The 16,908-nt window shown below is 37.6% G+C and overlaps 1 pseudogene; it reads right to left on the bottom strand.

Annotated features, from left to right (window-relative positions):
• Positions 1–15,882: 15,882 nt before the first annotated feature.
• Positions 15,883–16,412, bottom strand: LOC136237716 (zinc finger MYM-type protein 1-like; annotated as a pseudogene).
• Between the last annotated feature and the right edge of the window lie 496 nt (positions 16,413–16,908).

Raw genomic sequence — 16,908 nt, 5'->3', positions numbered from 1 at the left:
CCCCCAACCCTCTAAAAATTTTTTTGTACACATGCCTATTGAGTTATAAATGACATCTTTGTCTCAATTACTGATGCTTTATCTTTCTATTTGTGCCGTTTACAGTAAGTGTACAGATGTTGTTGAGCATCATCACTCTTTATCATGTGATTGCTGCAGCTCCAATTGCAAGCCATGTAATCAAAAACCCACCAATTAAGTATACTTGAGCGCTATAAGCAGCTATAGCTGTGCAAATGCTTATGGTGAAGTGAGGCTATTCACAGCTGTTTGGACTCTCTTAAAGAACCTAATGTGATTGGGCATAACCCACAGCATCCTCATAAATCAGAGCTGTCACCCCCAGAAATTAGAATGTACCACAGCCAATTCAGTCTACGCCAGTTACCTTCAAGCCAATTTTTTGCCTTATAAGGCAGTTAGCTGTTTTAGACAGGTGGAGTAGTGTATAAATTCTTGGGGACTTTAAGTTGTGTTCTTTATAGGCAGGTGGTGTCTTAGACAGGTTTTTGTCTAGCCGCTGCTATCACTGCCACTGCTATCACTGCTGCATGCAGAATGTGCACCATGGATGTGCATAGCTATTGCATAGGTGTTAGCTATAGATTGTGTAAAGCAAATTATCAGTTTAAAATTTGGACATGTTCTCCCCCCCTTTCAAAAGTCTGGATCCACCCCTGGTCTTTGCATTTGTGGCAATTTGACACCTAAGCCTATTGGAAGCTTGAAGCTTGCAGCCCTCAGGCAAGTGCATATATACCAGGCAAAGCACACATGCATATAATAATGTCTCTTTGATTTGACAGTGATTCATTTATGTACCAAAACTTGTTCTGACAAACCAGATAGCATGGCCATTCTAGAGCTAACATACTGCAGGGGTACATGTAGCATAAATGTTGTTGTATATATGGCTGTAGAATGTCATAGTATTTGGGGTAGTAGATATACATATAGGATTTTTTACAATTCAAATTTAAAGGCTCTTATAATATTAAAAATACTAGCTAAAAGTATCAATCCAATCTACCAAAGTAATTACTGAAATATTTCCCCAATATTTCAAAGGCTATTTTTCACTGTAGCCCCCTTCCATACCTTCTTAGAATCAGCCCTTGACAAAGTGGAACCTCCTTTTGAGAAATTCTGGTTACAGGTCTGAGTTGAATAACTCAACAGCTTTAACATATTGGAAACGTCGTGTCACACTGAATTAAGAAATACACCTCGATGAAAAGGAATTGGTGAGGTATTCCAGTTCTTTATGGTAGCAATAACAAGCAACTCCAGTAAAATAGAATTGACCTGAACTGAAAGTACATTCATAAGTACATATAGTCGTATACAAAATGTTAAACTGCATATTAGATGCACTGTAAATTCAGAAGAATGAAGTTCATACTGAAGGTATACCTTTCCTGCACATGTGGTCACACAGAAAGATGGACATCCTACTACGTAAGTGACCGCATGCAAGAGGTACAAAGTTCTTATTTTACAGGATATATTAATCAAATACATAATTGAATCTATGTAGTTTCAAAACTGTGAATTGCATTTGCTTTCAATACTCAGCCTTATACAGTGGTTCTAATTAATTCATTCTTGCCCAGTATATCTTTAGAAATAGCGTTAATCTTCAGACTACTAGTGATACAACTAAAAGGTTTCATTGCTGACAGCATATATAGTATCCCACTATTTTCAAGTTTGCAGTAGAAGTGTGAGTGTGTTTATATGCTGCAGCTGTTTCTGTCCTAAGAAATGGATGATCTTGTCTACTTCAGGCTCTGGAGCTGGTCAAGAAACAACCAGGCTATGTTCTTCCAAAATATTTTGACTACCTGAGTTTGATATTCCAGTTGATTATGACAATGATGATTTTGCCAATGGCTGGTTGGGTGTTTTTCACTATTAAAACTACAAGGAATTTACATAAACCCCATAACATCTTTGTGGCCAACTTGATGGTTGTTGATATAGTGCTTGCCATTGTTCAGACCAGTGTCACAGTTGAATGGGTCACTGGATTAGATTTGCTTAGCTGTAATGTTGTGCATTTTCTTTTATTCCCAATAGTTGTGATTCATTTCACATATTTGATGATATCAGTTGATAAGGTGATAAGTATAGCATTTCCTTACAAGCACAGAAATATCATGACCCCTCGAGGTGTTGCTAGCATGACTACTACTGCCTGGGTTTTAGGCTTATTGTTGTCTGTTAAGGGGCTTTTGAATGATCACCAGTTTTGTGTGAATGGTATATATAGTAAATAAGAGTTTGTGCTATTTCAGTTGCTGCCCATCTTCTTGTCATCAACTGTAGCAATTAGTCTTAACATCTACTTAACCATCAAGGCTTATAAAATCCGCAAGCAGATACAACAAGAGAGCAAATTGTTAGGGGTAAACAGCCAAGTTGCAGTATTGAAAAAGACACACACTAAGATTAAGAAGGACCTAAAGCCGGCTATAACATTGGCAGTAGTTTTGTTTGGGAGTTCCTCCATAACAATGGTGTATGTGCTGCTATTGCATCTGTTAGGATTGTTGTGGAATCCCCAAATTATTGCAAAAGTAGATAGAGCTGTTAGTCCAAACATCATTTTCATTGTGTTCCTTCTCCACCCCATTGTGTATGGACTGTATTTCAAGCAAGTCCGAGAGCCGATGATGAAGACACTGAAGGGACTGAATTGCAAGAAAAAATTCAACACAGCAGTTGCTGCTCCAATGCCATGAAGGATTGCCTGGATGTGACTGACTAACATGACCCTGTGTGTAGTTAGGCATAAAGTATATATATAGTCCACATTGTAGTATTACTATGATATCATTACATTTGTTGTTATGTATTATCATGCTAGCTTTATGTATACATGAATTGTTAGTGCAGCATGTCTTCCCAGGATGAAACCAATATTCTATGCATTATATTATTGGGAATTTTTATAGCTATTTAATATTTGACTGGTTGATTTACAGTAAGTTTTTTTTTGGTGCGATCACTAACACATGGGCATCTACTCCTTTAGACATTATACTGAGAGGTTCTGAAGAGGGATGGTTTACTGTTTTGAAACTGTTACAGAGACATCTTTGTGTTTAATTGTATATGTTGTATGCTCTTTGGATGATATTGTAAATTTAAAAAAAAGTAGTGATGTAAAATAAGGAGGAAATTTCTGAATACAATAATTATCCAGTGCAAAATGAACCAGTCTGCAGTTATACTGAATACTGAGCAGACTATATACACATTTTTGTTGTCTGACATTAAAGTAACACTGTTTCTGTTTCACTTGCTATTAGTTAAACTTGTTTTACGTAAGCAGAAGTTAACCGAATCATTCAGTTTACACAAATTAGATACTTTTTGATTATTATTGAATAACAAACAGTGGGATAATTAAACTGATTGTGATAATGAAAACACCAACTTAGCTGTGTAGTAATGTACCTCTGTAACTTCACATAATTTGTGATCATAATCTCAATTCCATACTCAGCTCTCTAAGTAGTGCAGCAGTTTAGCTATGCAGCTCAGCATTTATAGTAGCAATTACTATAAGCTATCCTTGTTAGCACATATGAGTGAACTGTTAATATGAATAATCCTTATACAGGACATACAATTATGGTACGCGCATTTGAGACACTGTTAAAAACATTAACATCAGCTGGACACTACATAAATATTAGAGCCTATGGAACTGTATAGGCTCTAATATCTATGGACACTCTTCCCACTATATAAGCATATTATCCAATAGGCTCAGTTGTCTGACAGTATATGTACACTGTAAATACTCTTTATCATTACTTAATATCCTACCAGGGTCTAGCAAGAAGGTTGAAATGACAGCCAGTAAAGGAGGAAGTCGGAATAATTATCACTATAGGCCGAATTCAGAAAAACTTCCATGAAGCCTCCATGCAAATGGTGGTTCCAGAATTTTGGAATTTCACATAGCAGAGATACTAAATTTTACAATATATAAGTATAGGGAAAGGAGTGTTGACAGGTCATATATATTTTGCCACGCAATGTTTTATACCACAGTCTAAAAGAAGAAATTTTATATGGAGTGCTTGACTGAGATAGTAAGTAAGTAATAGTACAGGTTCATTATGCAGCCTTGTTAATTCAAGATTTAATATTACATACACTTTGCTACAATGAGTGCATTTCAACCCAAAATTAAGTTTGTAGCTAAAACTGAAAAGTATATTAACTGAACAAATGTGAATAGATTGCATTTATGATTATACTACCACACGTAGACAGAATGTGCTCTTTCTTAAATTCTGGTAAAATTGATAAGCTATATAGTCAAGACACCATTGTATTTCTGCATTGCAAAAATTCAAGAAGTGCTCGCTATGGCATTAGATGATAATCAGTAGATCAAAAACTAATGTGAAGCTATAGCAGTTTTAAACATCAAGTTTCATTAAATTTCAAGCATTATAACACTAAAATCTTTCCAGCGTCAGGGGGCTGTGTCCCCAGAACACTGCTATCTGAGTCTCACTATCACTGGAAAACCTCCCAAATCCTATATCTGCCTTTGTGACACACCTCCATATGGTATGAAAGCAACCACACACCTGGAAAATAAAATGTTTGGTAACTGCTAGCAAAAAATGTAGATAAATAGCTAAAGAATAAGGCTGTTGATTGGTAGGGGCAGATTCAGGAGCTGGCAAGGAGAGGTGCACAAACAAGCTAAGTTGTACTGTAGCTAGGTGATTGTGTAGAACTGATCAGCATGCAGATTCTCTTAACAGCTGTATTTTTAAGCAGCAAATTAATGTCTAAATGTTGATTTTTACCATCAGATTTCAGCCATTGCATATGATGGCTACATCTTAAAAGAAGAAAGACTATGAATATCTTAAACAGAACTTTAGTCAACTCTTCTTTCAACACCAGACTACAGTGTGGTGGAATTCATTGCCATCTAGTTTATTTGATGATATCACTGTCTGCATAAGCACTGTAGCTACTGTAACAGTACATGATTCATCCTGTGCTGTTTAATTGTGATATTTTTACTACAGTTGTAATATTTTTTTTGTGTTGTGTGTATCTTTGTATATATAAGGTTGCTGTGTCTGCACTGTTAAAAATTCAGGAGTAATCATAACCACCTTTTCAAACATACTTTATGTAACAACTTTCAACAGGCTGTAAGACCAGGTGTCCTACAGACCTTCAGCACTTGTGCTGTAAAGCCTTAATAAAAATAATTACACATTACAGATGTCTGCTTGCATGTTTGGATTCAGCACCTAGTCAGCATCCTAGCTAAGTACTGCTTTAATGTGCTGTGATGACACTCACAGGGTGTTACAAAGGAGTGCTAAAGTGGGTGTTGTGGTGACACACTAGGCATTCATTCTAGTTTTCCTAAGTTTAATGGGGGTGGAGTCATATTAATCCCTTCATTTACATTGATATAGTTAGTTATTTAGGAAACACAATTGACCTGTGAAATACAGTAATTCAACAAGATTATAAGTACACTTACTTGCTTGTCTTTCTACATTTATGTAATTTACAAAATGCAACTACCAAAATAACTTTAATTGCGGGATTTTATTTACAAGGGTGTTACAGATACACTGGTGTGACCTCTTAACTTAAGGTACTTGTTATTGTCATTGGTGCTGTAATAACACCCCCTTAAAGTTTAGATAAATAATAGGTGTTGTGGTACCACCTCAATTTTAGCAATAATGCTATATGTACCAGTACGGAAGAACAGCTTTGCCAAGTACTGTTGAGTTTAAATAATTTATCAATCAATCATTGCAAAAATTGTTTAGAGGTGCTGCTTAGTGTGATTTGATAACATTTTCTTTGCTTCTTTATTGTCTGATAATGGAACCACTACACCATCTGGTCCAATAAGATTGCTAGCTTGTTGTATGGCACATTCTATTGCATGTTTCCAGTTAGCTGCTGAGTACAGAAAAAAACACAGACCTGTAGCAACATGCAGTCTAGGCATCTAGGCATGCAGTAGAGCTATGCAGCTGTGATCTGGAACTTCCTCCACTTAAACTTGTACATGGTATACATAGTGGAGAGAGATGTGGACACAAAAGAGGACAAATCATGGTGCATGCACTGCAGCTCAGTGGTAGGTAAAAAAGAATGTCTCAGATGTCAAAAACAGTCAAGCCCCATAACATTTACCATACTTGTTGCTGGCATCAATCAGCAATTAGAAAATGTTATTAAAGTTTAAAAATTTAGAGGCATTTTGAGTAACCTGAAGGTACTTCCGGGCCTAATTATATACCTAACCAATACTGCCAAGTCATCATGAAGGAAAGGTGAGGCTGATTTTTGAGGGATATTTTATGGTACCTAGGAAAGCATAAATTTTTGTGATCCCTACTATACATTACTTCTGTACTGTATGACAAAGAGAGTTTAATTAATGTGTACAAAATATTATTGTTAATTTAATTATGCATGATAATAGCGACATTTATCATGTTCATAACTAATAGTTCTAGAAAGTGGTATTCCACAAAAAGCAAATGCTACTTCTGGAAAGGAAGAATGACCATGTACTACAAGAGAAGCTTCTGCCATTATAAGAACATCTTGCCATGTATCAAGCATGCTGCTGTTAGTTAGATGAGCTGTCTTATCTACATGTACTATCTGGTTGTCTAGCACCTTCACTTGGTGGTACTCGTTTGATAACATTTTCTTTGCTTCTTCATCATCAGATAATAGAACCACTACACCATCTGGTCCAATAAGGTTGTTAGCTTGTTGTATGGCACATTTTGTTGCATGTTTCCAGTTATGCAAAGAGCTTGCAAATCGAGATTTACTTTCAGTAATATTTCCACCAAACTCTCCTGTTCTTAAATGTACAGCAACATAGTGTTTTCCCTGTAAATTAAGCCTGTTCAGGACATCACCTGCCAGCAATTGTATTTGTGTACCAACTGTAAACAAAAATTTAAAAGACACAAGTTGAACTAAATCAATTCGAATTACAATGGATAGGAGCTTTTGCTTTAATTGTCCGTTAGTGTCATTCTTAATGGCAAAAATTCCTGACAGCATCCTCTTTAAATGCTTATCATTGTTGTATAGCATTTGTAGATGCGTTTTATCTCCAGCAATTACTTTAATCCATTTTGTCTCTTCTCTTGTATTTGCATACCGAACTAGATAGGTTCCAAGGTCAACAGAAGACCCAGTCAGTGAATAATCATGATACCGCCAGTCTATCATGTTAGGTAATAGATGCGTATCTTCCAGTGAAACTTTGTCCCATTTCAATAACAATACCCTATCACTGAATATTGCTAACAAGAGACTTACTATAATTCCTTTGAAACGATATCCCAAACCACCACATTCATCTCTGCAGTGCCATGTGAGTGTTCGAACTTTTCTACTATTTCCATTACGCAAATGTTTAACACCTGCTCTATGAAAATCTTTATAAATATCCATCAAATTCCATAGCATTTGCAACTGTTCTAGTTCCATTTCAGTATACTTTGTTGAGTTATCTGATGGCCACTGGCAGTGTATGCCATTTGAACTAGTCAGCCAGTCAAGTTTTGCTGGAGGCTGCTGTTCTCTGATGACAGTATAATGATGTGTTTCACCTGATATTGAAGGATCATTCTCAAGATAACTACAATCTAATCCAAAACAGCCAAGCTGTAAAAAAAGTGTGCGGCCCTCAGAAAGGCTATGGTGAAAAAAGATGTGAAATCCAAGGTGGCGGCCAAGAAATGGCTGTGATGGTAGGTTAATGGTAAAACTTTTAATAACGACAATTCAGGTGAATTTTTGTGCCGCACAAAATTTACCTAAATTGTCATTATTAAAATTTTTACCATTAACCTACCATCACAGCCATTTCTTGGCCGCCACCTTGGATTTCACATCTTTTTTCACCATAGCCTTTCTGAGGGCCGCACACTTTTTTTACAGCTTGGCTGTTTTGGATTAGATTTCATTTCTTTTTGTATTTGTATACCCCAAAGCCGGCCTATGGCCAGCTTTGGGACTTTTTAACCTATGTTTTTTTCTTTACTACAGGAAGAAGAAAAGATGAAGTAGATGTACTTTAAATATTTTATCAGTAAAATTAATGTACAAATTATATATACTGTATAATACATATGTGACTGGATTTGCGAAAAGGGGTCTTCCACACACATCCAATTTGCCAACTTTGACAATTGATAACTTCAGATTGGAAAGAGCTATTGCCTTGAATTTTGGACAGCGGTGAGCACCACTATAGCTGAATACGTGGTGAAATTTTCAAGTTAATATGTTACTTGAACACTGAGTTATGGTCTCCAACGGTTACGGAATTGGATGTGTGTGGAAGACCCCTTTTCGCAAATCCGGTCACATAATATTATATTGATTACAGAAATCTCCATGGTGGTTTCTTTGTAACTGAACACTCTACAAAGTGACTTCTTCTAATTGCTCTCTCTACAGGGTGAATTGTTTGTAGCTGAACAATCTACAAGGTAACTTCTTCTAGCTGATCTCTCTACAGGGTGATGTGTTTGTAGCTGAATTCTGTATAGGTGATTTGTTTGCAGCTGAGCTCTTTACAGAATGGTTTCTTTGTAGCTGAAATCTCTAAAAGGTAACTTCTTCTAACTGATCTTTCTACAGGGCAATTTGTTTCTGGCAGAATTTTCTACAGGGTGATTTCTTTGCAGCTGAACTCTCTACATGGTGGTTTCTTTGTAGCTGAACTCTCTACAAGGTAATTTCTTCTAGCTGATCTCTCTACAGGGAGATTTGTTTGTAGCTGAACTATCTACAAGGTAACTTCTTCTAGCTGATCTCTCTACAGGGTGATTTGTTCGTAGTTGAATTCTGTACAGGTGATTTGTTCGCAGCTGAGCTCTTTACAAAATGGTTTCTTTGTAGCTGAACTTTCTCCAAGGTAACTTCTTCTAACTGATCTTTCTACAGGGTGATTTGTTTGTAGCTGAACTATCTACAAGGTAATTTCTTCTAGCTGATCTCTCTACAGGGTGATTTGTTTGTAGCTGAATTCTGTACAAGTGATTTGTTTGCAGCTGAGCTCTTTACAGAATGGTTTCTTTGTAGCTGAACTCTCTACAGGGTGATTTGTTTGTAGCTGAAATCCCTACAAGGTAACTTCTTCTAGCTGATCTTTCTACAGGGCAATTTGCTTGTAGCTGAGTTCTCTACAGTTTTTTGCTTGCAGCTGAATTCTCTACATGGTGGTTTCTTTATAGCTGAACTCTCTACAAGGTGACTTCTTCTAGCTGATCTCTCTACAGGGTGATTTGTTTGTAGCTGAACTCTCTACAGGTGATTTGTTTGTAGCTGAACTCTCTACAAGGCGATACTTCTAGGTGATCTCTCTACAGGATTCCTTGTTTCTAACTGAACTCTCAACAGGGTGATCTGTTCATAGCTGAACTTTCTACTGGGTGATTTGTTTGCAGCTGAACTCTCTAAATGGTGGTTTCTTTGTAGCTGAACTCTCTACAACGTGACTTCTTCTAGCTGAACTCTCTACAAGGTGACTTGTTTCTAGCTGATCTCTCTACAGGGTGACTTGTTTCTAGCTGAACTCTCTACAGGTGATTTGTTTGTAGCTGAACTCTCTACATGGTGGTTTCGTTGTAGCTGAACTCTCTACAAGGTAACTTCTTCTAGCTGATCTTTTTACACTGCATATTTGTTTGTAGCTGAGTTCTCTACAGGGTGATTTGTTTGCAGCTGAACTCTCTACATGGGAGTTTCATTGTAGCTGAACTCTCTACAATGTGACTTCTTCTAGCTGAACTCTCTACAGGGTGACTTGTTTCTAGCTGAACTCTCTATAGGTGATTTGTTTGCAGCTGAACTCTCTACATGGTGGTTTCTTTGTAGCTGAACTCTCTACAAGGTAACTTCTTCTAGCCGATCTTTCTACAAGGTGATTGAGTTTTTTGCAGCTGAACTCTTTACATGGTGGTTGCTTTGTAGCTGAACTCTCTAAAAGGTGACTTCTTCTAGCTGAACTCTCTACAGGATGATTTGTTTGCAGCTGAACTCTCTACGTGGTAGTTTCTTTGTAGCTGAACTCTCTACAATGTGACTTCTTCTAGCTGAACTCTCTACAGGGTGACTTGTTTTTAGCTGATCTCTCTACAGGGTGACTTGTTTCTAGCTGAACTCTCTACAGGTGATTTGTTTGCAGCTGAACTCTCTACATGGTGGTTTCTTTGTAGCTGAACTCTCTACAAGGTAACTTCTTCTAGCTGATCTTTCTACAGGGTGATTTGTTTGTAGCTGAATTCTCTACAGGGTGATTTATTTGCAGCTTAACTCTCTACAAGGTGACTTCTTCTAGTTGAACTCTCAACAGAGTGATTGATTTTTTTTGCAGCTGAACTCTCTACATGGTGGTTTCTTTGTAACTGAACTCTCTACAGGATGATTTGTTTGTAGCTGAACTCTCTACAGGGTGATTTGTTTGTAGCTGAACTCTCTACAGGGTGATCTGTTCATAGCTGAACTCCCTATAAGGTAACTTCTTCTAGCTAATCTTTCTACAGGGCGATTTGTTTGTAGCTGAGTTCTCTACAGGGTGATTTGTTTGCAGCTGAACTCTACATGGTAGTTTCTTTGTAGCTCTACAATGTGATTTTTTCTAGCTGAACTATCTACAAGGTGACCTGATCTCTCTACAGGGTGACTTGTTTCTAGCTGAACTCTCTACAGGTGATTTGTTTGCAGCTGAACTCTCTACATGGTTTATTTCTTTGTAACTGAACTCCCTGCAAGGTGACTTCTTCTAGCTGATCTCTCTACAGGGAGATTTGTTTGTAGCTTAACTCTCTACAGGTGATTTGTTTGTAGCTGAACTCTCTACATGATGGTTTCTTTGTAGTTGAACTCTCTACAAGGTAATTTCTTCTAGCTGATCTCTCTACAGGCCGATTTGTTTGTAGCTGAACTCTCTACATGATGGTTTCTTTGTAGCTGAACTCTCTACAAGGTGATTTCTTCTATAGCTGATTTTTCTACAGGGTGATTTGTTTGTAGTTGAACTCTCTACATGATAGTTTCTTTGTAGCTGAACTCTCTACAAGGTGATTTCTTCTATAGCTGATCTTTCTACAGGGTGATTTGTTTGTACCTGAACTATCTACATGATGGTTTCTTTGTAGCTGAACTCTCTACAAGGTAACTTCTTCTAGCTGATCTCTCTACAGGACAATTTGTTTGTACCTGAACTCTCACATGATTGCTTCTTTGAAGCTGAACTCTCTACAAGGTGATTTCTTCTAGCTGATCTTTCTACAGGGTGATTTGTTTGTAGCAGAACTCTCTACAAGGAAACTTCTTCTAGCTGATCTCTCTACAGGGAGATTTGTTTGTAGCTGAACTCTCTATACATGATTTGTTTGCGGCTGAATTCTCTACATGATGGTTTCTTTGTAGCTGGACTCTCTACAAGGTAACTTCTTCTAGCTGATCTCTTTACAGGGTGAATTGTTTGTAGCTGAACGATCTACAAGGTAACTTCTTCTAACTGATCTCTCTACAGGGTGATTTGTCTGTAGCTGAACTCTCTACAAGGAAACCTCTTTTAACTGAGCTCTGTACAGGGTGAATTGTTTGTAGCTGAACTATCTACAAGGTACCTTCTTCTAGCTGATCTCTCTACAGGATGATTTGTTTGTAGCTGAACTATCAACAAGGTAACTTCTTCTAGCTGATCTCTCTACAGGGTGATTTGTTTGTAGCTGAATTCTGTACAGGTGATTTGTTTGCAGCTGAGTTCTTTACAGAATGGTTTCTTTGTAGCTGAACTCTCTACAAGGTAACTTCTTCTAGCTGATGTATCTACAGGGTCACTAGTTTGTAGCTGAATTCTCTACATGGTGGTTTCTTTGTAACTGAACTATCTATAAGGTGACATCTTCTAGCTGATCTTTCAACAGGGTGATTTGTTTGTAACTGAACTCTCTACAAGAAAACTTCTTCTAACTGATGTCTGAACAGGGTGAATTGTTTGTAGCTGAACTCTCTACAGGGTGATTTGTTTGTAGCTGATCTCTATACAGGTTACTTATTTCTAACTGATCTCTTGAATTCTGTTCAGGGTGACTGCTCTATTAGGATGACTGCTCTATTAGAGTATCTCGATCTCGCACTTGCTACACCAAGTTGGATTTCGTGTTATAACTCCGTGGCTTTAAGTCTGATTTTTCTACACCATTGAAGAGCCTTTCTAAGATGATAACTCCATCTGTACAGCGATTTTCAAAGCATTACCCCAAGTGGTTTATCTGGTAGGCGTGGCAAGCATAATAATAATAATAATAATAATAAAAATTAGCTAATCTCGATTGCGTAATTGTTACACACTGTTGATTTTTTCGCTGTATCTTCCTGGTTTTTAGCTCGATTTCTTTCAAACCACAAAAGGTTTGAGGTTCAATAGTTAACCTATTCACCCACCGATTTTCAGTTTCTTCCCATACGCGGTTTACCCTGTAGGCGTGACAACATATTGGTGTTATTTTTCGTGCATAATCGCTCATAACTCTTTGCCTGTTTATGGTATTCCAGCCAAAGTTGGTACAGAGATGCGCCTTTATACCCCCCTTCTGTGTGCCAAATTTCAAGGCAATCGGATAACGCGTTCGCGTTTTATAGCAGTTTTTGTAAGTGTGCGAAAAGAGGAAGAAAAATAAGAAGAAAAAAAAAACGAAGAAACTAAGCCAATTTTTGAAGTCGCATATCTCAGGAATGCCTGAAGCGATTTCGCTCAAATTTGGAATGTGGAGTACTGCAGTTGGAGGGAATGTGCACAGCAAAATTTGTCTTGTTTCATCAAGGCAGCACAGAGCTACGGAGGTGCGAAAATTGCGTTTTCTTTCTTCCTGTCAATATACTCACGGGGTTGCGCGCCGGCTTCTTGGGCCGCACGACACACTACCGTGTGTCTTGATACTGTACTACTACTATCAGTAAAAATATACACATTAAGGAAATCCCTCTTCTACCATAACTGATAAGTGACTGGTTATGCATCATTCTATATGAAAGGAAGCAAAACATTGACAATACAAATCTACAAAAGAGAAAATGAGTGTGACTGTGCAAGTGACAAGATGGCTCAGATGCTCTCAAGGTCACCAACTTATACTCTGTTACTGCATGGCCTTTGAGCCTTAGTCTACTTTAAGTACCCTTAATGGGGTTGTATGGCTAGAAATAGTACTACAGGTTACTTATTGAATCACATTTATAAGACAGAAAGTAGGGAATGTGAGCAGCTAGCAGCAGTAGCACACACTGGCCTTTCGCCCCATTTTTTTCATTTTGCCAACCTTTTGTGTAAGTTTTGTATTTCGTATGGAACTGGATGAATAGCACCTTCCTACAAAATATTATTGTTGTGTAGCTGAAAATTGGTAACTCAAGCAAAGTAACTAACATTGTTTTTTTTTTAATTTCAAAGTATTCGGCATACATTATAAGGCTTAAAAAGACGACAAAACAACACAAAAGTTACTTACATGACAAAAGATTTCTAGCATATGGACAAACCCCATATCAATTTTCATCCCCATAGGAGCCCAGATGACAGAACAATCCCAAGTTAAATGTGCATTGTTATTTTGTGCCAGGGAATATATGGAATGTTTTTTTTATTAACAAATCTCAGATACTGGAATGCATAGTTTTAGTATATCTCGATTGCTTTATTATTCTACATTCTTTCAAATATGGTTTGAGCTGATGGTTAGCCTATGATTTTCAATATAATGATTATTCTGATGAACAGTTGCCCAAAACAATGGTATTTTGTATATATGCTGAAAATTGATCATAACTCTGTTGGCCAATGAGAGTACAGACACAGCAATGCAAAGTGTATGGATGGCATTCCAGTATCCTAACTTGATTGAGGTACATGATAGTGAGCCATGCCACTCAAAGAAGCTGAGCCTGGAATATGCATTGGGATTCTCTGCATTCGACATTTTGCCTAAAGGGATGGCTTTGTGTAAATTCAAGTCACATACGTATAGCAAAAGTTTCACGTATGCATGGTTCTTTCTAATGAGACAGTACAGTACACGATTAAGATGCAAATGGTTATTTCATTAGTCAGGTGCTTAAACTTAGACCCAGTATTGCAGTATTTTAAGTTGCAATAAAGCCTCACTCAAATGCCTTCATTTGTGGTAAGTAATGCAATATTGCCCAGCTCCATGTAACATAGATCAAATATGTGCCCATTTAATCATTTCTAGTTTTCTAGTTCTAGGAGAAGGTATGAGTACATGTTGCAGGTCTATCTGGATTTAAACCAGGGACCTCCACACATAATACCAATGATTGTAGCCATTAGCTACATAGCACACGCTGCCAGCTTATATAAACAAAAGTTGATGTATCACTGCTGCAGAGGAGTCAGAAGCAATTTGTCATTGGTCAGACAGATTTCTGTGGCAAATTTAAGACTATGAAGGTGGAACAGAGTTGGGCACACTTTCATGCCATTCTAGGGGAGTCTGGGGGCATGCCCCCCAGAAACCATGAATCATGAAGGTTATTATATTCATTTCAGGTGGTTGAAAAGAATTTCAATTTCTCATAAATTTTCATAACAATTTATTAAGTACAGCATTGTAGTCATTTAGTAATCATGTAATACTAGTAATCATGTGATTATTGTAATGATCATGTATTGTAAGTACTGAATTAGTTTCACTACTATAACACATGTTTACAATCAGGCATATGTCAATGAGTCTTACATGCATTAGCTACTCAAACTTGCCAAAGAATTGAAGACGCTGTTCACTCCCTTGAATAAACTGGTTGCCAGTAGCATTAAAATCAAGACTATCCAGCATTATAAGATGTATAATCATTAAGTGGTTCAATCTGCTTTGTGTCATTGTACTTCTCAAATAACTTTTGAGTCTTTGCATAGCTGAAAAGCTCACTGCATTCGTTGCAGGCATCACCAGAATTAACCGCATTAGAATGCAAACCTGGCTATAAAAGGAACGCTGTGCAGCTGATAAATTCCGGAAATATTTTATGCAGTCCTGTAGAGTGACCTTGTTGCCTTGTTCAGCAAAGTGAACACTGAGCATTTTCAGTTGTGCAGACAGTTCACTAGGGTTCAAATCATCTTTGTAAAAGGATGTGATATCTATAAAGCATTCATCATATGGAGCATTGTTGACAGCGTTGACCAGAAGGTCTTCAAGACTTTGGTACAGAGTGTATCCTGGCTGATCAAAGCGGTCTGTAATCCCTATAATTACAAAGTCAAGGACTTCATAATAAATTGGACGATAGTGTTCCTGTACTGAAGTGCTATGGTAACCTTCGCCTGTGCCAACTTCCAGATGACGAGGAGCTTTTCTTTTTCGTGGAAGAGAAGGCTTGCCAACATCATGCTTATCACAAAACTTTTCAACAAGCTCAAAAACATATCAAATGCCTCACCACTTCTCATGCCTTTTAATGTTGTAATGGTAAGCCTGGCAACTTCTTGACCTTCAGCAGCAGATAGAGTTTGCTTTTGTAATGTTTTACTGTAATCAGCAAAATCTTCTTACACAGATGCAAGTCAAACAACAATTTGTACTATGACATCTGTGTTTTAGCACTGATTATCCTCCCCTTTACATCTGGGTCTAATTTTGTTTCCAAGCACTCCTCCCAGACTTGTGACATAAAATAGTGATTCTCAATAATACTTGCAATAGCATCACCTCTAACTGTCCACCTAGTAGGACAAAATGCTCGAATACCCATAGTATAGCCATCTTCATCTCCAGGAACTTCCCTGTCAAATGCTGCATTTCATTTGGAAGAAAAACGAATCAATTTGCTTATTTCAAAAGCTGTATCCATGGAGTCACAGAATAGCCTGGATTGCTTGATGGTGTCACTTATTGCAAGATGAGTGCATGCCCATAGCAGTGAGTTAGTACTGTGTGACTTTCTTTTGCTTGAATCTGTTTAGCAACACCATTTCTACTCCTCAACATATTAGAAGCATCATCATAGCACTGGCCACGACACTGACTATAAGACAAGTTAGCTCTCTTTATTAAGACATCGTCAATAGCATTAACTAAGCTACCTGCATCAATTGCATCTACTTTATACAAGCCCAATACATCTTCATGATCTACAAGATCTTCATCCCATCTTAAACCTATAGTGAACTGCTCTTTATTGGACACGTCAGTACATTCATCAGCCATAATTGTATAAAACCCATTGCGAGCAACATCTCTGAAAATTTGTCTTACAATGTAAAAAGCCATTTCTTTTAAGCAATCATTCTGCATACCTGCCGAAGTGTACTTGTTTGTCTTCTTAGCCATCCATGCAAGTATTTCAGGGCAATCATACAATCTCAATTGAAGTAACTGGGTAAAATTGCTGTCCAGTCCACTGTCATGTCCTCCAAAAGCCAGTCCTCAGTGAACTAAGAAACACAAGTTTTGCAAAATACGTTTAAACATTGCTCTGTTAGCAGCCTTCTCTTTACTGGTTGAAGTATCACAGAGCTCACCAATGTCCTTAACCTGTCTGGAAGTATTTCGATGGCCTCTACAGCTTCTTGATGGCAATTGCAAGCGCTGTCCATGTGCTTCTTAAACACTGTAACTGCTTCCTTCCAATACGTGAAGCCAGCACTAATGAATGCAGGATCCCTTTTCGTGCTACCCAGGAACTTCTCGAATTCTGCTGTCATGCAGAGATGACAAAACGCCGCATCGGAAGTAGCATTATAATGTAGTCATGTGTAAGAGGTGTACCATTCAGAACGAAATGATCTCTGATCTTTTCCTTGCGTGCCAAATTTTCTTTTAGGAA

The sequence above is a fragment of the Dysidea avara genome, chromosome 1, assembly GCF_963678975.1.
Source record: "Dysidea avara chromosome 1, odDysAvar1.4, whole genome shotgun sequence".
Classification (NCBI taxonomy): Eukaryota; Metazoa; Porifera; class Demospongiae; order Dictyoceratida; family Dysideidae; genus Dysidea; species Dysidea avara.
This window is presented reverse-complemented; position numbering and strand designations above follow the sequence as displayed.